This window comes from Maylandia zebra, linkage group LG8, assembly GCF_041146795.1.
Source record: "Maylandia zebra isolate NMK-2024a linkage group LG8, Mzebra_GT3a, whole genome shotgun sequence".
Classification (NCBI taxonomy): domain Eukaryota; kingdom Metazoa; phylum Chordata; class Actinopteri; order Cichliformes; family Cichlidae; genus Maylandia; species Maylandia zebra.
In genome coordinates this window covers 23308070-23331708 of record NC_135174.1, presented here as the reverse complement: position 1 = coordinate 23331708, position 23639 = coordinate 23308070, and the positions used below count along the sequence as shown (strand labels likewise).

Here is a 23639-nt window from a genome sequence, read left to right as displayed (position 1 = left end):
CTGATAATAATGAATTGCAGTAGTCCAGCCTGGAAGTAATAAATGCATGAACTAGTTTTTCAGCGTCACTCTGAGACAGGATATTTCTAACTTTAGAGATGTTGTGCAAATGGAAGAAAGCAGTCCTACATATTTGTTTAATATGTGCGTTGAAGCACATGTCTTGTCAAAAATTGTCATGATCCTGGGTCTTTTGACCCAGAGTTTATTTTGTTCATTAGGTTATCTAAGTTCATTTGGTTATTAGACTCCTTGTGTTTTCTTCCCCTGTATTTAAGGTTCCCCTCACCCTTCGTGTTTCATGCTGCGTGTCTTATGTTATCAAGTTTGTATTATCATGTCTGTCTCATGTTTCCTGTTTTATTTTGAAGGAGTTGTGTGTTCTTTGTTCATTGTATTTAGTTTCACTTCCCTTGTCCCCTCATTAGGCTCATGTCAGTCAGCTGTTCCTCCATGTGTTCCCACTTCCCCTAATCACCTCCTGTGTATTTAAGTCCTCTGTTTTCAGTGTGTGATTGTCAGGTTGTCTGTTGTCCACGCCATGTTTCCAAGTTCCTTGTCTAAGTTTTTTCTTATTGTTTGTTTAGATTTCCCAGTTTAGGTTTGCCTTGCCCTTTGTTTGTACTTTTTTTTTTTTTACCAGCCATATTAAACGACTCGCTTTTTGTTAACATTCAAGTTTTGTTCCCTGTTCCTTGGAGTCTGCATTTTGGGTCCTTTTTTTCAATTCATACAGTCTGCCCTCGCCAGACTGTGACAAAAATAACTCCAAGGTTCTTCACAGATAATGCCATCCAGAGTAAGAATCTGGTTAGATACCATGTTTCTAAGATTTTCAGGGCCGAGTACAATAACCTCAGTTTTATCTGAATTAAGAAGCAGAAAGTTAGGGGCCATCCAGGTCTTTACGTCTTTAAGACATTCCTGCAGTTTAACTAATTGGTGTGTGTTATCTGGCTTCATGGATAGATTAAGCCGGGTGTCATCTGCATAGCAGTGAAAATGTATGCTATGTCTTCTAATGATGCTGTCTAGGGGAAGCATGTATAGTGTAAACAGAATTGGTCCTAGCACTGAACCCTGTGGAACACCATAATTGACCTTAGTGTGTGAAGAGGACTCTCCATTTACACGTACCAATTGGAGTCTGTTAGACAGATATGATACAAACCACTGCAGCACAGTACCTGTAATAGCATGTTCTAATCGCTCTAATAGAATATTATGGTCAACAGTATCGAATGTTGCACTAAGGTCTAGCAGGACAAGCACAGAGACAAGTCCACTGTCAGAGGCCTTAAGAAGATCATTTGTAACCTTCACTAAAGCTGTTTCTGCAGGGTCTCACACTATACAGCCCGATGCTCTGATGCGACCTGAGTGCTCACACTGTGTGTCCATAAAAATGAAGGTTATAACAGAAATAATGTTGCTCACTCTCCCGCTCTGTCTTTTACTCACACAGACACGCACACCACCACCATCAACTTTGCTAAATTGCTAATGAAAAAACATTGATCAGGCAGCTGTGATTGAGCAGCAATGTAAATCCAACTACTTTCACGGTTGTTGTGGTTGTGATAATTTTGTGAGGCCACATCGAAAAGGCTCAGATGAGCTTTCCAAAGTTCTACAAATGCCTCCATCACTTGTGCCCAGATCACACGCTGCACTGCTGTGCTACTCTGTCTTTTTCACCGACATTTGTGTCTGCGCATGCGCAGTGTGAGAAGCTGCGGTGACACCCTCACGACGGACCCTCAAACAGGTTTGAAATCCTCCCGACCAAGCGATTGATGATCGGGAGGTGGTGGTGAAGTGTTAATCGCTTCTCGTTAACCCACGTATACTACGCGATGCACGACGCACGATGAAGGCCAAAATCGGGCCGATCGCCAAAACGGTCGCACAACTGAAAAATCAGCTCAAAATGGGCCAAAAATCGCACAGTGTATGCCCAGCTTTACATTTCGGTGGTTGTTTTTCTCCATAAACAGGAGAAATATACCCCCATATGTCCTTTACCTCAATTGCTTGGGAATGTATAAACCTACTGATATAATTAGCTTCATGAGTCACTGATTGCATTAAAACATTTTTACAGCGATGCATTTAATGTATTCTCATGTTAACAAAGGCCTGTGGGAAAGAGCAGTGCAAAAAGGCAAGGGCACTTACTCTTTAGCTTCTATTTATGCTCATAGGTTTAATTGAATTTTCTGCAATAGCCCTGGCTTGCAGATATAAATTATGCCTCTCAATCGTTCAAGATAGCCAAAAAGACGGCCCCTGCTACAGATGTATGAAAGAGCAGGCAGGGGCAAGAGAAGGCCTAGATTTATGTGTGCATGGAAAAACATGACCCTGGGTCTCTGCTGCCTGTCAGCAGAGCATCTTTTCCATTACCTTGAGGATTCATAAGCACTATATTTCAGGCAAGGGTCCTTTAATAAATTCAGGACAGACTCAAAAATCCCAGCAATTCCAATTCATTCTACTTTTTTTTTTTTATGCTGCAATTAAAATGTGTTTTGAGAACAACACTAGAATAGGAATCTGCACTCTCACAAGCAGGCTTTGATACAGCTGCCTCAAAAGACCCAATGTAAGTCGAATCATATCCTCTCGTCTTGTTTCCTGTAAGCCAAAAGGGCATACAGAAATGAGATTTTTAATCTCAATGAGATTTTTTTACCTGGATAAATAAAGGATTAATAAAAAAATTATCTATTCTCATTAATACAACATGTTCGTTCAGCCTGTTTTTGTTCCCAGGTTGTCAAAAACTGTTTGTTTTGTTTTTTGTAATTGTGTCGCAGATACTCACAAGGTGTACCTTGGCAATAGTGCAGCAGATCTCCCCTGACATAAAGGACCCTTGGCATTAAATTTAAGTGCTCTGGGTAAATGGAATGCAGGGCTGATCTATTTTTCTTAAACTACCTTTTTTGCCTAGATCACATCCAGTGAGTGGAAACAAAAGTAACAATCAATTAAAAACCAAAGATATGAAGTAATTGAAATAAGCACAAACCACAGTCTCAAATTGTCCAGGGGTTAAAGTAATAGTTGTCAGGTAGGGGGATGGAAAAATGAACTGTAGACTAGTGATGCACTAGGGCAGCGGTCCCCAACCCCTGGGGCTCGGGTGTGAAATTTTTTTCAAGGATTTTATCGTTAACTCGGTGTCCCTGGGTCTTTTCCCTTGTTGTAGTTGTATGTCTTATTTTGAAAGAAATATTTACGTGTTACCATAGCGACCAGAGAGCATTAACCTCCTAAGACCCGAACTCTTCCACGGCATGCATTTGTAATTTCTCTTTGATATTTGGGCTGATTGGGACCTGATGAATGTAAAAACAAAGAATTACCAGATTTTTTTTAACCTAATTATTGTTTCTAAGAAAAATAAGAGCCACATATGAGGATATTTGTTTAAAATTTCGATAGAACAGTAGCAGTATAATGTCCTCGAAAGTGGATATCAGGCCCTTGTAGAGCAAAATTGAGTATTTAGGTCTAAATAACCCAAAATGTGATGTCCACATATGTGGACGCCAGGTCCTAGGAGGTTAAGGGGCAAAAAGGAGGATGTTACTCTCAATGTTGTTGGTGCATTTCAGGAGGACGCCGCTAATAAAGTTACACAATTACACAGTTAATTTGTGTTTATTATTATGTTTACAAAATACCACAGTTTTTGTCTTGGTCGTATCGTTTCATTTGGTTGTTTTGACGGTCCGTGAAAATATTGTCTGACATTAAACAGATCCATGGCGCAAAAAAGGTTGGGGACCGCTGCACTATGAGGAAAGGGGAATACCTGCCAAATGATACCATATTGTGAGTCACAGAGTTTTCTATAAGCTGACCTGAGCAGCTGCAGGATTTAAGAATAACAGCTCTTCATGCTTTTATCCAACCACATTCTAAAATATCAAAGAAGCTCATGCAACTTCTAAACAGAAGTTACATGAGCTAACACCACCAGCAAGAATAAAGGTGAATTTGACAGGCAGTATTAAAAAACATTAGCTTAAATCCAAATGCATGACTTCTACTCTTTACTTAACCTAACAGTGAACCATAAACACTGGAGACTACTTTGCATCAGTGGAGTCACAGCTGATGATAACTTGTTTGACTGGCTTGGAGTTGGACATGATTCATTACTATACATTTTTCCCTGCAGTTATTACCTAGTAAGTGCAGGTTGGTGGCATTTCTGGGGGTTAGCACTGTTGCCTAACAGCAAGAAGGCCCTGAGTTCATCTCCACCATCTGACCACGGCCTTTCTGTGTGGAGTTTGCGTGTTCTTCCTGTGTTTATGTGGGTTCTGTCTAGGTTTCTCCCACAATCCAAAGACATACAGCTTGTAGAGTTAGCTTAATTGGTTATTCTAAATTGCACAAAGAGGTGAAAGTCTCTCTGTGTTCTCAGCTTTTGTCCTATGGTAGCTGGGATAGGCTCCAGCATTCCAGAGACCCTGATAAAGATAAGCAGAAGAGCATGGATGTCCACTAAAGTAAACTAAGCGACTAATTCCATACAACTCCACTGTTTAATTAAAAACAATAAACTTTAAATTCCAAAGTTCATTTAATATTGATGAGAAATCATTATCTTTCAGAGGCATTTATGTCCTGTCCTGTCTTACATCTTTCTCCATGTCTATGAGCACAACTGCCAATTTTTTCTATCTCTCTCTCTAACAAGTGAAGTATCTAGAGGTTCCTATGATGTGTTCATACTTACTCAGCAAGTAAGTTTGTGTTTTGTGACATTTTAGAAATTGCATTTACCTGCCACTTCCAGAGTGGTAGATATTGTCACTTCCCTTCTGCAGCGCTATCTGTGTGCTAAAGAATAAAAACACAACTTTCTCTATGCATTAATAAATTACAGGGATGACTGGGGAAAATAGATGCATAGTGTACAAGCTGTACTTTTTAATTTCACAAAATGTCAGTTTTTGTAGTAGTAGTAGACATTACCTCTAGTGGCAGACATTAACCCTACTTTAATAAAGCATTGGCACCATTGTAAGAATGACAATGAAAGAGACAGGTTGAAACACATATAAAGAAATACTGTTGGATGCCAATAAATTGTGTAGTGAATGTTTTTCCATCTGCTACAATGTAGGAAATATTTTGTTGTGAAAGTAAGGACAAATGTCCAGGAGGCAAGACCCTAACACTCACCCCTTGGTGGAGTGGTATGGTCTTGTTCGGGTCCTCTACCAGATACCTGGGAGTTTCGTGCTTCTTTGCATTATCTTAGCTGTTCTGAGGGCAGCGCTCTTCTGGACAGAAACCTCTGATGTTGTGCCTGGAATCTACTGGAGCCACTGTTACAGTTTCCAGCTTCTAATGCCCCTATTATAAACTACTAAGACCACTTTATGTTTCACATTGTTTCCAATTGCTCAGTCCTGATATTTCTCTGTTTGCTCCTTCTTCCTAATGTTGTTGTCTGCTAGGAATTCCAAATCTATCACAACTTCTTCTATTTCTTGTGAGCTACCGGTATGTCTTGTTTGGCCAGCAGCTGATTGTTTTTTCTGGAACTTGAAGTCCCTTAAGATTTTAGCCCTGTTTTTCTCAACCACCTTTGGTGATGTCTCCCATCATCGCCATTGCCCGAGACTTGGGGACTTCTGGTCCATATACGACACAGATCTTTCTGTACACGATCCCATTCACTAGTATGTGCCTCCTATAGGTATGTAGTCCTAGCTTACATCTTACATCCTGCTGCTATCTTGTGAATAGTATGCAAATTGGGTCCTGCAGTCTGCTACAAAAGGTGGATTCTGTTCATGTGGACTTAACATTTTCAGTGGGAGAAAGTTTTTTCACTCATCCAAGTGACTTAGTCAGCTGAAAATTGTCCAGACTCACAGAATCAACCTTGTGGGATTTACTTACCTGGATGATTGTGCATGCATCAAGATACTTCTGTGGATCTTGCTCTGAGGACCTGCTTTTGCGTTGCCATTTTAGTCTCTATGCTGACTTTTAAGTAGGTCTTTTCTACCCATTGGCAGGATATCTCGATGTCACCCACTTTCTCTATCTATCAGTGGTGTGTCCCATTCAGGGCTTGGTCATCCATGATAGTTACTCTTCCTGTTCCTCAGTAGGATCTGTCTTCAGCTGCTTGAGGCCTCAACTCTGGGGCTCATCTACCTGATGTATTCACAGATGCCCCATGTTTCATCCTGGATTGTGGCTCAGACCTCATCCTTCCTCTTTTCATTGCTCATAGAGCCTCAGAGTAGTGGTGGTAAGGGTTCAAAATGTTCATTTAAGACATAACAATGAAGTGATAGATAAAAAGGTAAGATGCAGTATGGGTTAAAAAGACAATTTGTTAAAAGTATACAGTTAAAAGTATATAGTATATAGGGGAATATAGTTTTTTTTTCTTTTGTTATTATGTCTCTAAGGGTTCTGTGATCAATTCACTTTACTTTTCATGTACCATCCCATGGGTTACTTAAAGATGCCATAAGTTGGCACATGCTGCTCAGGAGGAACGTGACGCCCCTGAGAGGCAAGTGCTGCAGAATATATTCTCGCCATGGGTCCTAAATCTGGTGTCTGGCTCATGTTTCATCTCCTGGAGTGGACATCTCCATATGATGAGAAAGAAGACAATGCCTCCCTACCTACGCATACACACCTGAATTTATGGCCAGTACTTTTCCAGAGCAAGCTGACCCTAACTGTGCATGCACATTCCAACAAGACCACTTTGCGTTGTGAGGAGTTTTGTATCTTCTCATCAGTGGCATCTGTCTCCTGGCATCTGCCAGCTCATTGTTCCATGGTATCACTAATGGGGCTTATGTCTTGATAGCTTGGATCTTATTTGTAGTGTTCAGCTAGCTCCTCAGCACCTGTCTTACCTTCTGAAGGCAGTTGCTGACCATCGTCTGTGGGATATCTTCATTCCTGAGACTCATTGGATGGCTGTCTTTGTGATATTGACTATGCTGTTGTCTCTTTCTAGGTTCACCAGCCACTTCTCCCAGTGTTGTTTAGTTAGTCTAGTAGTACTTGCATTATTCCCTTGTATCTTAGATGGATGGATCTTTGAAGAGCAGGCTATTTATTCTACTGGTCTATGATTCACTGATCCCTTCAGCCTTTTGGAGTTGTGAGTTGTGTGGGTCTTTGTTTGGAATTTTTGGATTCTCTGTTATAGAAAACTTGTTGTACCTCTTTTTCTTCTAAGACCCCCCCCCCCCCCTTGTCTATCTATTATATAAATAATCAGATCGATAGATCTATATCTATATATATCTTTGATTATCCATGGTCATATATATGTGGGTCTGTGTTCCACACACCATATACATTCACTTCCACACATACCAGGGTGTGGAATCTAATCATGTCTCAGTGTTCCTCAATAAAGTCTCCTCTGACAAACATGATGGAAAGCGACTCTGCTCCAGAGCAGGATACTCTGGAAATGACTCGAAGATAAAATATCGCCATTCCACTGAATGACTTGCCAATCCAAATTTAAAAAGTTAGTAGAGGCCAGGTTTATGTTGTACTCTTCATTGGGGCTATATTTCACACTCAAATACCCACAAACTTACACAAATGTACTGACTTCTTCCTTTCCAGTAAAGTATATGTGGCTCAATAACCTAATGATGAACTGAATCCTGGTCCTTCAGATTACCATTAAATTAGAAATAAATAATTAACTCTACAGTTGTAAACTACCTCTTTTTGTGAGATAAATGTTATACCCATGTTAGACCCACGTTATAGTTTTGAACAGAGGGCTTTTGAAATAAAAGATCCTACTCACATGTTACACGACACTTGTAAATGTAATAAACATTTAATATGCTGTATGTTTGTTCTTTTCAGTGCCAAAATGCTGTTTGGAAGACTGGATCTAGATCATTTGACTTGGCATTGACTCCTAATTCACGTGCGCATTTTGAATAGTTTTTTTCCCCCCGTTTTTTTTCTATTAACTGAGGTCCTTGCTGTGCTAATAGTATTTGAAAGGCCATGGTGAACACACAACTATCCTGACATCACATTTGAGTTGCCAGGTTGGACTGAAAACATAGTATGTGTACAATGTAGCAGTCACAGGTATGCATACTCAAACGCCCTATGTCAAGAGCATGAAGGATCCACACTGAATAAAAAACAAAAGCTAATCATATATTGTGGCTTAACAAAAGTCCAAAAAGAAATATAAAAAAGTCCAACCAAAAGCATCCAAATAAAATGGAGACACAAAATACAAAAGAGGAAAGCAGGATAGGAAAGACTGAAGGCAATATAACTGAAACTACAGAGAAGACAGGATTATTTGTCCAGCAAGGGTTGCTTGGGAGTGAGATATGGGTAAAGACAATCAAGAAAATCAGAGAAGACAAAGTGAAACACACACCAGCAACGAAAGAAAACATGATACACATGATAAAAGACTATAGGAAGGAACAGAGAGGGAAACACTGAGTGAAAAAATAAACTATTAACTGAAAACAAGACATCACCCAAACACAGGACTGCAAACCTGAAACTCATCATTGCAAAAATGATGAAGGAAAAATAAGAATAGCTGATGTCACAATAAGTGAATCTCTCAGTCTTCTAGAATAAAGGAATCAAAACAATTAATCCATACAACAAAACTTTGAACACTGGAATAACAGCAAAACCCAAACAGAAGCCAAAAATCCAATATATTATTAAGAATTCATACCCCCAGATAATGCGTTTGAGTTAAGCCAGCCTATAGTTCTTTGACACTTAAAAACAAACAAACAGTCTGCAGAACTCCATCAACAACAGCAAGGCTTGACATCCGTACATATATCCAGCCAAACATCCAACACTGACATTCACCCAACAGGCCTTATTTTAAAGCTGCTGATCCAAAGAGATCAATCCAGTTTAAGAACCAGCTTCACTATAAAACAGTAAGTGGTGGTTAGATGGTCAATAAGCCTTATAACTTAGCAAACTGATCTGTTTTAATGTCTTTGATCTGTGATTATTCTATGGAAATCCTAGAGGGGGTGGTGGGTTTTATCATTTGATTGTGTCAGTCGCCATTTTTACAATGTTTACAATCTAAACTATATAGCATATTACTTTTTTTTTTTTTTTTTTTTTAAAGAAGCAACATCATCCCAACCATGTTGTGATGTTCAGTTAACGAAGCCCCAGCAATGCTAGCAGACAGGGTAGTATCCAGAGTCTACATGCTGGTTGTGGTGATGCTTGAGCAGATGGCAGATGGAGACAAGGATGAGGCTGTCTGGTATTGGGTCACATCAGTCTAAAAGGGGAAAGAGAGAAAAGCAGTGTGTTTGAAAGAGCGGGGAATAGAGGATCAGGCAAAAAGAATATTAGATCAGAGGGATGATAAATTTCAGTTGGATAGCATTGGAAAACAGAAGTGGTGAAAAGAACAGAGCAGTAGGAATGGCATAAAATCACGCTAAAATACAGGCAGACAAAAAACATAGATCTTTCTTAACGGCATGCAAGTCAACATTATATCTATTTATCTATCGATATATCAATAGATAGATAGATCAGTCAGTGCAATAGTATAGCCAACTGCTGAGTTATTACTGTCATGTAAACTCAACCACAGTTGGCTGATGCAAGAGGCAATTATTTTTATCACCTTGACTAGAATCAATTAGAAGTACTGTAGTAGCATTCATTATTGACAATGACTAATGGGGGGACCAGAGACTCAAGTCTTAAGAACCTTGCTAATTCAATAAACTCTCCTCAAAAATCTATCTAAGAGGAGAAATGTGGTGGAGAAAATTAAAAGCTTGCATGGCATCATGATCAGACACCAAGCAAGTGTTAAAAGGTAAAAAAAAAACACGCATGGCATTAATGGGACAGTAGAATGGCTAGCTAGACGCAGTCCTGCAGATGTATTATTGTGCTTTTCATGTTACAGTAATGCAGAAAGAAAGAAGAGTTGAACACACACATAAAACAGTGTTTGTTAATGTAAATTTTGCCCTAAAATAAAATTTAAAAGCCCACAAATAACATATTTGTGATTTGTGAATGTCCCACATGAAAGATGAACTTTGGTAATACAGTGGTTGTTGTTGTTGTTGTTGTTGTCGTTGTCGTTGTTGTTGTTGTTGTTGTGTTTTTTTTTTTTTTTTTTTTTTTAAAGATTATTTTATAAAGGAGTTGTAAATGTTTAGTAAATATTAACAATAGCAAAGTTTTGATGATTATTTCACATTCTGAGTGCTCTTTTGACATACACTTTGACACATATGAAAGTGATAGATATCCTATTCCTAAATCAATAAGATTTAATATAATGTTGGTCTACCCTTTTCCTTATACATCTGTTGCTATGAAAGTGTTTGGAATACCTGAATACAGTGATATAACTGGGTGACTGAATACTTTTGGGATTATCGGACATATACTATATAGACAAAAATATAGGGTTACACCTTTTAATCTTTAAATCTCCACCCTGGCAGGAGTTTTAAAAAAATCTGTTTTCAGTGATCCAAAACAGCATTTACGTTTGGCCTAAAATCATAGAAAAAGCTGCATTTTCAAAAATATCCGTGTATGTGTGGACGTACCCTAACATTAATTTTTAGTTGTTTTTTTTTTAATCAATGAGTTCGATTGTTTCATTACAAATTGCAAAGTTAAAATACATATACAAATACAAGATTTTTATTATAACAAAGAACATTATGAAAACTTTATTTTTGATAACTTGTGTGATTAGTTGTCCTAAATAAAGATGACATGAACTCTTACTGTGAAATAGATTTAAAGGCTGATTGCCTACATTTTAAAACTAACCTCTTAGCTAGCCACAAAAAAAAGAAACATGTTTTAAATAATTATTGTAAAATAAGATCAGTCAAAGTTTATCATTTCACCCACATCTACCTCTGATCACCAAACCTGCATCTTTACATCCAGCGTCCACTCTGGTCCACCTCAGTATGCAGCCCTTTACCTCCTCAGCTGTTCTACTCAGGCCTAAAACCCATTTGGCTATTCTGCTGTGGATTTCGCTCTTTTGCTCCGATTAGTTCTCCACACTCTGAACTTTTTGCTGAGTTCAGCTGCTGTTACTCCCCTGGTCTGTACAGTCAGCAATTTTCGATGTTTGGTCACACACTCTGACCACTACTCCAACTCAAAATCTCAGGAGTAATTATTTATCTTTTGTGTAACTACAGTTCCATATATATTTATTTATCACTTACAGCTAGTTACCTCTGGCTCACGTTATAGCAGCATCTCAAAATGGCTGTAAACAATTATTCTGTATCATTTTGTTTTCTTTTTATACCACACATTCTACAATTCGGCATTTGACAAATAAGTCAGTTTTAGGAAAAGTCTTAAAATATGAGATCACGGGGTTTTAATGGAGTTAACAGAGTTACATGATTTTTAAACTACACTATTCCTGCTGTTAAAAATATTGGAGAATGAATGGACTATTCTAAAGAGCTCAATGAAAATGGTTTTGTAATAGGATACCACCATTACTATAAGCCAGTTGGTGACATTCTTCCCTCAAAGGTATTTAACCGTCAACTGTAAGTGGTATTACTGAAAAGTGGAATTTAGGAAGCAGAGAAACGCAGCCATGCAGTGGTAGACCACATAAAGTTACAGATAAAGGATTTCAAAACAAACAAAAGACTTAAGCTCTAAGGCAAGTCAATCTAACCAAAACAAGTTCAAATTAGTTAAAGACACAAGTGTTGCACTACATGTATTTGCACTGGTCTAGTACTTTATATTTCTTATATTAGAATAGTTGTTGAAGGGCCCCGAAGGTGTAACTCAGCTCTACAATGAAAAAAGAAAATTTAGTAGAAAAATGCAAGACAGACGATTCACCTCAGCAGCAGGAAACATAAAGAAATGGGTCATTCAACTAGGGTTGGAGGTCAATCAGAACCATATCTACATGAAATATTAGATGGACCACTGAGCCATCTCACCCTGTCGACCACATCTAAAGCAGCATTGATGAGATTTAATGGAGTTTTATTGTATGAATTGGGCCTGTGAGGCCATGCAGGGGTAGCTATGACTTTTCACTGATGTTTTATATCCAATTATCTTCATGCTGAGTGGAGGGAGGAATGGCAAACATGAGCTAAATGGTGCATTTCATATGTGGTCAAACCCACTTCTAACCTCAGGCTGAGCCTGAGTTGGGTTGTTACTTTTTTACACACAAGGGCAGAGAAAAGACTGCAGTCGTTTTAGTCTGTAAGAATAGGTGTATGTATTTTAAAGGTTTTCTGAAAAATGCTCCCACACTTATAAATCACGAGTGTCTTTTTTCTCTTTTTTTTCCACGTTTTGTCTGATGCCCACAGATATTTTTCTTAACCACTTATTTTTATCTGAATGGTTTAAAACGGCTTTACTCGAACAAGCCAGTAGTATTTCTAGCATGTAGTACATATATGTTGTGCAAAAGTGATCGAAAATTATTTAAGTGCCCATGAAAAAAAAAAATCTTGGTTGTAATTCACATCTGTGTTGGAGCAGAATTAATAGAGCTTCCATGGCATAATCGCTGGATTTATGACTACCTCTTCCCCTCAGTGATGATCAAGGTCACATCTGCATGTCTGACAACCATCAGTGTGTTCGATCTGTCTCTGTTCACTTCAGCACAGGCCCTATGACACAGACAGAAAAATATGTGTGCAAACAACAATGTGATTCAAGTACATATGGAGAACATAGGTAGGCTATTATGTCTTGACAAAAAGCTATTTAAGTAGCAGAAGAAAATAAATATTTTAGGACAGAAATAACGAGCAAATAAACAGAGACTAGACGGAATGATACCATTAGAGAAGAGAAAAATACTTGCGGATAGATTAAATGAATATAAGCAAAATAAGCTGTCTCAAGGCTCTCAAGGCCATATTCCCAACATGAAAAGTTAATAGCTATGAATTTTTCCTCTGTTTAATTTCTCAATACTTTTCAGTTTAATAAAACACAAAGAACTGCAGTGGGATGGAAGAAAATACATTTCCACTTAGAAAAGGCAATAACCTGAGAAAATAACCATTTTCAATTAAGCTAGGGTTCTGAAGAAACAAAGGATTTATGATGGTGTTCTCCTCAATTGTTTCAAGCATGACAATTATCTGCCAAACACTTGAGACTGCATTCAACTATTGCAAATCACACTTAATTGCTATGCATTGTATGTGTACAAACAGTGTAATCTGTGACTTACAGGTGTCAAGACTTTGTTTCCATTTATTTCAAAGCTTTATTTAAAGAACCAAATAATGAGTTTTATATGGATGTATAAATATTAGAAAATGAGCTGCCTGCTAGGCTTAATTTAGGGCGTCCTTTAGGGGAATGACAAGATCAGAGACTATTTTGGTGCATACGTTTGCTATCACAGAGTTAAACTCCACACATGATGATCATCTTGCAAGGAATTTATAGCTCAGTGGGTGATTGACTTAAAGTCTGTTGAAAAGAAAATTTAGAGAGATAAAAATTAAAAATGTAATAATTGCATTACAAGCTAACTATAGTTCATGTGTTTGTTTAAATACCATTTAAATGTTTAAGGAACATTGTTCAGTTGTTCTTATCTAAAAATATTATCTCATTACATTACTTTTACTCACAGAAGTTTTCCAGTCTTTTTAAAGTTTTTACTATTGAAAGTATTTATTGTTCTATGACAAATTGGGAAAATAATAAACAAACAAGCACACAAAAAATGGTAGGTATGGCAGATTTTTTTCTATTAGATAAAAGACCTGAGTAACTACAGTTGAGTAACCACTAACTAGAGTTAATAGCTAAGAAAAAGGAAGCACATTCACTACAAACAAGTTACGCTATTGCTGTCAGTGAAATACTGTTTCACTTAAGCCTATCAGCTAGCACTGGCCCACAATATGCAATGCTGAAAGGGTTATTCTTGTCAGGGCTCGTGTGCGGAGGCGAGGAAGGGATGACCCACATGCAGGACTCGTGGTGCAGAACGAGGTTTATTGAATATGTAGACAACAGATGATAGGATGACTGGTAGACTGGCTGGCTAACTGACTGACTGGACGGAACACACGACAGAAACAACATCATCAATGACCCGACACTGAATGGGTAGAACAGAGGGCTTAAATACACAGACTGGTGATAATGAGGGACCGGTGAGTACACAGCTGAACATAATGAACTAATGATAATGGGAAGAGGATTGAACATAATACACACAGACCAAGGCTAACACAATAAAACAGGAAGTGGAACAGGCAGTAGATAAACAGTGAGTGTGAACTGAAAACACTGGGTCACCGACCCAGGAACCCTGACAGGACCCCCCCCTTCAAAGGCCGGCACCCGACGGCCAAACGAAAAAGAACCAGAACAGGGCGGGCGGAGGGGGCCCAGGACGGAGGGACGGAGGCCACACAGAGACAGTTCGGGTGGGCGGCCACGTGGCCCGAGGCGAGACTGTTCCGGTGGACCGACCGTGCGGAAGGCAACGGCGGTGACGTGGACACAGTTCGGGAGGCCGGCAGTGCGGAAGGCAACGGCGGCCAGTCAGGCGAAGGCGAAGGCGGTCCGGAGGCCGGCCGTGCGGAAGGCAACGGCGGTGACGTGGACACAGTTCGGGAGGCCGGCAGTGCGGAAGGCAACGGCGGCCACCCAGGCGAAGGCGGTCCGGAGGCCGGCCGTGCGGAAGGCAACGGCGGCCACCCAGGCAAAGGCGGTCCGGAGGCCGGCCGTGCAGAAGGCAACGGCGGCCACCCAGGCGAAGGCGGTCCGGGGGCCGGCCGTGCGGAAGGCAACGGCGGCCACTCAGGCGAAGGCGGTCCGGGGGCCGGCCGCGCGGAAGGCAGCGGCGGCGAAGGAGACGGAGCAGTTCAGGGGGCCGGCCGCGCGGAAGGCAGCGGCGGCTCTCCAGTTTTAGGCGTGCTGGCCATGGCCCGGTGGGCACAGGACCAGACGAGGCAGGATCAGGCGAAGCACAGGCCGGAGCTGCAGCAGGCGAAATAAAAGCCAAAGTCGAGACTGGGCCAGACGAGGACGAAGGCTCCGAGGCCGGGCCAGACGAGGCAGAGGCAGGGTCCGAGGCCGGGCCAGGCGAGGCAGAGGCAGGGTCCGAGGCCGGGCCAGGCGAGGCAGAGGCAGGGTCTGAGGCCGGACCAGGCGAGGCAGAAGCAGAGCTAGGTGACAGCGAGGCATGAGGCTGGTGCGGTTCCCCTGAACCCCCAGTTGACGAAGAAGGTTGCCGGACGGGCTCCTCGGGCCCTCCAGCCGACGAGGCATGAGGCTGGTGTGGTTCTCCTGAACCCCCAGCTGACGAGGAAGGTTGCCGGACGGGCTCCTCGGGCCCTCCAGCCGACGAGGCATGAGGCTGGTGCGGTTCTCCTGAACCCCCAGCTGACGAGGAAGGTTGCCGGACGGGCTCCTCGGGCCCTCCAGCTGACGAGGCATGAGGCTGGTGCGGTTCTCCTGAACCCCCAGCTGACGAGGAAGGTTGCCGGACGGGCTCCTCGGGCCCTCCAGCTGACGAGGCATGAGGCTGGTGCGGTTCTCCTGAACCCCCAGCTGACGAGGAAGGTTGCCGGACGGGCTCCTCGGGCCCTCCAGCTGACGAGGCATGAGGCTGGTGCGGTTCTCCTGAACCCCCAGCTGACGAGGAAGGTTGCCGGACGGGCTCCTCGGGCCCTCCAGCGAAAACGGTCTCAGAACCAGTGGGCACTGGAGCCCCTGGCACACACAGGACAGGGCCAGCGGGTGCGGAAACCCCTGGCTGAGGAGCGGCCGGGCCAGCGGGTGCGGAAACCCCTGGCTGAGGAGCGGCCGGGCCAGCGGGTGCGGAAACCCCTGGCTGGGCAGCAGGGTAGCTCACAGCAGGCTCTGGGTACTGAACAGGTTGGTGGACGGGCGACTGGACTACTGGTGACTGGACAGGAGGCGACTGGGCTACTGGTGACTGGACAGGAGGCGACTGAGCTACTGGTGACTGGACAGGAGGCGACTGAGCTACGGGTGACTGGACAGGGCTGGGCTACAGACTGAGCTAATGAGGGAGATAAAGCTACAGCCTGAGCTAGTAAGGCCGGTGCCTGAGCAGGGGACACTTCAGCCAGCCTAACCAGGGATAAAGCTAGTGCGTGAAAGGCTGGGTCAGGAGGTGGATGAAGTGGTGGACTGATTAGCTCTTCCGTGCCTCCAGAGCGTGAGGGCACTGGCTGGAGAGCCTCAGCTGAGTCTCTAGAGGGGTCAGGCTGGATCCTGGCCGTCCTCAGCCTAGGTGCTGGGACAGGCACGGGAGGTGGCTGGACACCAGTCACCCCCACTCGAGAAACCGAAGCGGGTGTGGCGGTAGACTGGGTCACAGCTGCCCTCCTCCTGGGAGCTGGCACTGGTGTGGGGGTAGACTGACTGACGGGAGTGGAGATAATGACTGGGTGTGTGATGTTAGCAGGTTTATTGGGGATTGTTCTGGTTTTCCTGCCACCACTATTTACAGTCTTTGGGAGAGCAGAGCAGAACAAATCTTCCCAGTCCACAGAATCTTCCAGGAGGGAAACATCCCACGAATCAGAGATGGGGTTATTGTGCGTTTTGAGTGAATAATCAGATGGTGAGTGCGAAAAACAGTCACTGGAGCTCACCATCGGGAGTGGCTGAAAGTGGTCCGTTTTATGGCGGCGTGTGCGCCGATTTCTCCGGGAGGAGGAAGCGGGCGGGGTACACGTCCGAGCCTCTGGCACGGGAGCCTCTGTTGAGCCGAGGTGGAAGACGGAGCCGCTGTGCCGTGGCGAGGTTGAAGGTCCGGTGAATGAGGCAGGTGATGTGTGAGCGTGGAGCGGAGTGGCGAGAGAGGGAGCGGCGTGAAACGTCCACTCTCCGCGGCAGATGCTCCGGTGCAGGTTGTAGCAATGGGAATTGCATTTACCTGTGTGTTCCACCCGGGGTCTTGAGAGTGTAACACCGGAAGGTGAGAACCGGAGACTCATGACTGTTTATTAAGAGTTTAATAAAAGTTTACCCCAGTTGGAGGGAAAGTTCAACCGAGCATCTTGTGAAGTTTATAGAGAGAACAAGATGAAACACAGGTGAGGCAGCAGGTGGGGGAACGCGGCGTCTCCGAGGCCCGCCCAGAGCCAAGCGAGTGCCCTCGAAGACGTGCTCTCGCTCCGCGAAGAGCGGCTGTCTCTCCTTGAGTTTTTCAGCCCACAAGGAGAGCGCTACCTCCTGCCGCTCGTAGAGGTCCGAGTCCGCTGGGTCAAAAGCGTGTCTTCTTGGCACGGGTCAGGTCATTCTGTCAGGGCTCGTGTGCGGAGGCGAGGAAGGGATGACCCACATGCAGGACTCGTGGTGGAGAACGAGGTTTATTGAATATGTAGACAACAGATGATAGGATGGATGGATAGCGGACTGGTAGACTGGCTGGCTAACTGACTGACTGGACGGAACACACGACAGAAACAACATCATCAATGACCCGACACTGAATGGGTAGAACAGAGGGCTTAAATACACAGACTGATGATAATGAGGGACCGGTGAGTACACAGCTGAACATAATGAACTAATGATAATGGGAAGAGGATTGAACATAATACACACAGACCAAGGCTAACACAATAAAACAGGAAGTGGAACAGGCAGTAGATAAACAGTGAGTGTGAACTGAAAACACTGGGTCACCGACCCAGGAACCCTGACAATTCTTTCTTCATTTACATCTTTAACATCACAGGTATTTTCTTCTTCTCCTTAAGTTAGCTATAGCATTTTAGAGTCCCGTAAATGGTTGGTTTTAGAAGTGTGAGGCATTCCAAGACAATATGAGTACTTGTGCCAAGGAATAACTGTCATGCTGTATCAGGGGACTCTAGTGGATGCATGGGTTTGTGATCTGATGAGATGGACTGCTTGTCATGTTTCTGCCAGATATTGAAAGAAATTGCCTGCTTGGGTAATAGAGCAACTGAACAGACAGAAGAGAAATAAAAAAAAATGATGAAGTGAAACGCAAATGCCTCATCACGTCTTACTGCCACACACAGTCCTGATTATATCCAGCTGCATAGGAACACGTAGTTTACCAAGGCTTAGACTTTTAGAGGACACAAACTAAAAGTTTCAATCGAAGAGGGCTTTTGAAGGATTTAACAAGACTCTACATTCGCTTTTATGATGCAAATCAAAATCCTAACAATGATCATAAATGCTCCATAAAGAGTTAAGTTGACAAAGAAGTTTGTGTCTAATCACTTTTTATCTTGTTACTATATGCAATTCTATTATATCATTGTAGTAGTGGTTGTAGTAATGGTTCAGTAGCCTAACATACTATCAGATCTTTATTATTTGATGGTTTCATGTTATTACTTAATTAATACTGTTTACTTTCCAAATGTTGTCGTTGTATATGCTTTTCATTTAATAAGCGTATTTTTTATTTCAATCTTGTTACCTTGTATTGTCTGTTTTTTTACATAAGCAGTTAAATAGTGAAATGTGCATAATATTGATCTGTACATGAGAGATAAAATTATTGATGCACTTCCAAAAAAGAAGTGCCTGAAAATACTTCCCTTTTTTCTTTCATCATTTATTGATGAAAGTGGAGAATATAAAAATATAAAATTCCTTCTTGTCACCCATAACCCCCTGAGACACACATAATTATATCACTTCAGAGCACACAGGCCAAATACAAAGATAAAATAAGTCTATATACTTAGATAAATAAGCATGCAAGCTAAAATTATTCATGTTTTCTCGAGAGAAAATGAGTGATTTACTGTGCTTTTTGCGTTGATGCATTTACAGATGATGAATAGTTTAGTAAGTAATTCAGTCTCCTAATGAAATGCAGCTATTTGAGTATATTCAAATTGTTTTTTGTAATTGTTCTTCTCGGTTCATCATTGATCATCATGTAATGAACTGTGCAGTCTAGTCAAGTCACTCTGTCTAATTATTTATTAAAATTTGATGGAATTTTCACAACATCCCTAAGCAGCATATGCTGCCACGGAGACGAGAAGAAACATATTTGTTATTGGCGACTAAAAGAAATTATGATTGTGAATGGATCTGAATAATGAACTTTTAATTTGCATAAGTACTTCAGAGACTTCAGTCATCTATCTAAAACGCAGTTTGTAAGTCACAATACATGGAACTCAATGATAATTGCGAGAACACATGTCAATAAACATATTTAAAAATTCACAATTCAACAGAGATAGACAAGTATTTGCATATATAGCAATGGTTTTACAACTCTTTACATTTATTAATACTGCCTGCACCTTTAAGACATTTTAAGTCCTCACATAGCTTGCTCTTTTTAAGTAAAACTATTCAGGCAGTGATCTTTGTCAAACCTGTTAAACCTGAAGACACACCCTTCTTGTTCATTTCACTGAGGTAGACAATAACACCAGCAACTCAGCTTTTCATAAGATGGTGTGAGTATCTGTAAGGGTGAAGGTGCCTATCATCAGCAGTCCTTTAAGGAAAGTCTACTCTACAAAGAGAGATTAGAACCGACAGCGAGGTGACTCTGAAAGCAAAGGGTAAGACCATTACTCTTTTTCTCTACTCTTAATGGCCTCCTCTCACTTCCTTTCCAAGTTGCTTTCATGGGTGAGGAGGGTGATGGAATTTCATTACTTATGACTGAAATCCAAAGGAGTTTTGAAAGCCGGGTGAGATGGAAAGGTGCATTCAAAATGCCAGTATACCCTCCAGATGCCAGCAATCTAATTTACTGTCAGTGTTAATAAATGGGTAGCCACTGGATGGCACAGATAAGTTGTTACTTCACCATCAGGGTTATCACTTAATATCTGATAATGTCTTTGGGGAGCAATTGTATCCGACAGTTGAAACAGGGGGCCTCAACTCCTGGCAGGAGAGATGATCATCAGTGTGGAAAGATTGTTAATCTGTCAAATCAATGTGACTTCGCTCAATAAAGTGTTCGTAAAGAGACTTAAGTTTAGACTGTAGTGTTAATGATTCACATTTGTGAAAAATGATCTCTCTTTAATGAAATGGGACACTTCTATGCATAATATGTTCAGCTCTCTGTTGTTTACTGACTAGACATATATCATTACACCGATTCAGGCAGTGTCCTGTCTGTAGACATTGATGTCACATTTACACTGAACCAAAATGTTTCTTTGTACTTTACTGGATTTTCTTTTAGAGCATATAATGTCTTGTGCAGTTCCAAGGAAGAAGCAATATTATCTGCATAATTGAAAGCATTCCTGCAAAACAATGTAAGACGCAGATGATAAAGAAATGAAACCCAGCACTGGCAAAGAAACACATTTGAGTCATGGCACACAGTGAAGCAGTGAAATCTTAACAAACACGACAAAGTGTAATAACAGCATTATGACGCTGGACGCTGGATGTTGTTATTGTAAACAAAGCTCGTATTGTAAAGCCTGAGAGCGTGGGAGTCGCCACATAATGCGGCCCATATAATTCCCTGTGGAAATTCTGCTATAATGAAGCTACACACACGGCGTATTTACTTTCTGCCATTTCCTTCACAGATCTGAACCATCAGCTCTCAAGTCATTGGACTAAGCTCAACTTTTGTCAGAACAAACACTCACAATGGGAAGAGGTGAAAGTGAAGTGTGGGAGGAAAACCCTGACGATGTTAAGCAAACTCAACCCAAAAAACACACACCCACAAAGAGTAAAAGCACAGAGAAATCGGGGAGTAGCTGTCCCGCGTGCTGCTTGAAGACAAGGAACTGCCTGATGAGCCCAGAGTGTGGCAGGGCACTTCAGATCTCCAGTGTTGTTGCTATGTGTGGAATGTGTCTCCGCATGTTTATTGTAAGTCCAAACTTCAGAAACAGCAAGCAGCTATGATACAGCGTATAACTGGTTGGGTGCGCTGATGCTTGAATGGGAAAATAATTTCCTGCTTAGATGAGTATAATCATTGCTAACACAAATATATAACCCTGACATTTAGAGGGTGAATACATTTCATTTGTCTTTTTCTGCACATTGCAATTGAAATACAAGCCAAGTGGAAAAAAATCCACAGAAAACAAAATGATTATTTATGGAAAATTGTCTTCTTTTTCCTAATTTTTCATTATTATTTTCTTTCTTTCTTTTTTTATTTTGAAATTGCAGAGATGAACCTTGGACGACACGACCAACCTGGAATATATTATTATTATTAAATCTCCTCCAGCACTTTGCATGAAAATCATGCCATTACTCAAAGAAGATAAAAATGAAGCAACATATGAGAAAACATGTAAATAAGACCAACACTAATTATTAGTAGTCAATCAGTGGAAACACTGAGGTAAAGTGAATGTTACCTTATTATAAAGTTAAACTTTTTTCTAAAAGGTTTAACACTGAAGCCTCTTGTAATAAAATCATGTTTGCTTAATCAGAATGCTACAGTATTTAGTCAAAGCAGTTGTTGTATATTTATTTTTGAAAAAATTTCATTAATGTAAAAAATAATTATAGTAAATAAACTTGCACATCTAAGTAGTATCTTATCTAGGTTTCTGCTGATGAAAAATGTTAACTAAAGCTTTTAGTAACATCCCTGTAATGACAGCACAAGTGTGTCACCTGTACCAGTGCTAATAATAAAAGCATTTAATTATTTAAATACTTTATACTGTCAACGCCCTCACTTGAAGCCTGTTGGGAAATAACCAGACTAAGGAGGTATCTTCACATATTAACAAAAGACAGCTATGCCATTACTCATGCTTGTGAGTCAGACCCTTTCATGGCGCATTATTGACGTCATGGAAAAGCCACTGAAGATTTTATGTCAATAACATTGGCAACTAGATGGTGGAGAGTTTTATAAATAGCATTTTTACAAAAGTATCACGAGCCAATTCCAGCACTTTTTGGGAAGGAAAAAAATCCAGGTTGCTGGTTGCACAAAACTAGCCTCTTCCTGGCCTCTTCCTTTTCAACAAGGTTTCAGGCTCACCTGATCACTGCAAGGTTTAGTTGACCTTGTTGTGAAAAACCTAGTGGGAGATTCTGTGACACGGTTAAAAATAAAAATTGGCCACCATTAAAAGAAAAAGAGAATGACCTTTCTTGTCAAATAGGGCAAGTGAAACACACACCCCCTTTGCTCTCTGTTGCTTTACTTTTGACTCAACTGCTCATGTACCTGTGTGTGCACGTTTGATAGGGTTAAATTGCTTGCTGTGGCTTACTTGGCTTGATGTAGCTGCAAAATGTTGGTTGCATCTACATGCAATGGGTTGTAGAAATATACAAAGCAGCTTAGCTACCTTGCAGGCTCATTGTTCTTACTGAAACAAGCTGTTCAGTCTAACTGCAAATATTTGGGGAATGTAGTTCTCCTCAATGTTGCCTTTTATAGATGGAACATCTTTCTTTTATTATTAGGCAAGCTAAAAAATCCTAATTTATCCTGGATTGTTGACAAAAGACTCCTCTTTGACGTAGGGCGAAAGAACATGTTGGTCCTATTATTGTTGGTTACAAAAAAGGCAGTTGTTTTGCACTCCCTTCCCCAGGAAAGCCAAATAAATTGAAATGGATTTGTTCGATATCCAAAAAAAATCACCTTCAATAAAGTTTGCCTAAATAGCTAGCTGATTTTCTGAGTCTAAAATGGCATACAGGTTGAGCTGTTGTGCTCACAACCAGACCACAGTAAGAAAATGCCGTCTTTCCAACAAATCCAAGAGTAGAAAATACTGTAAGGAACATTATTTGTTTGTTTAGCCAAATCCAATGAGACAGTGTTTACCTTTATACCCCTTTATCTACATTTTCATACCTCTTTATTTCAAACTTTGAGCCTCCACCATTGTAAAAGTATCTATTTGAAAAAAGTGCATTAAAAGTATGATAGATCTACTTTAAAGAGGATATGTGGCTACCCTACATATCAGCAATAGCAGAGGGTAAAAGATGTTAGAGCCTTATACTGAAATGCATGGTAGTGAGGAGGGTTGGTAATGGATATTGTTTTCTTTTTTTAAACTGAGAATACATTGTACAGTAAATGGAGTTTATTAATAATTTTCTCAGAACATAAAATAAAGTCATTCTCACACCCAAGTTGAAGGGAAGCGCTGGGGTGGAGATTTTGGCGCTTTTTGTATGTGGAGTTCTGCTGAGTCAGTTAATAAAGTTGGAGTGAGACACTGAGACCTCTTCTGTCGTCTTTACATACCTCCACAATAGCACTATTTCTGCTGCTAACCTACAATCATTGAGGAATGATCATTTTGTTTGACTCTTTTTTTTTTTTTCACAAATTACTATTATTCTCATACCACAAAATATTTGAAAAAACCCCAACAAAAATAAAAAAAATAAATAACACAAGTATTGTATCCAAAAATGTACCAAATTTAATACAAAAATGAAAGTCGAGCTTACAGTCAGAAAAGTGAAGGCAGTCAAATTCAGTAAACTCAAAGGAGTCAACAGGCAGATGGTGCACCTGAAAACCGGCAGAAGATCTTCATGAACAAGAGCAAACAAGAAATGGAAAAACAAGTGGAGAACGCAAATTATCTGGC

General features: G+C 41.1%; 1 long non-coding RNA gene across 1 annotated transcript; it reads left to right on the top strand.

The window, feature by feature from the left end:
- Nucleotides 1–19470: 19470 nt before the first annotated feature.
- On the top strand, nucleotides 19471–23262 carry LOC101469948 (uncharacterized). The gene is made up of 3 exons (XR_191336.2): nucleotides 19471–19628; nucleotides 20625–20916; nucleotides 21226–23262. It is a non-coding gene; the product is annotated as an uncharacterized LOC101469948 (long non-coding RNA).
- Nucleotides 23263–23639: the final 377 nt, after the last annotated feature.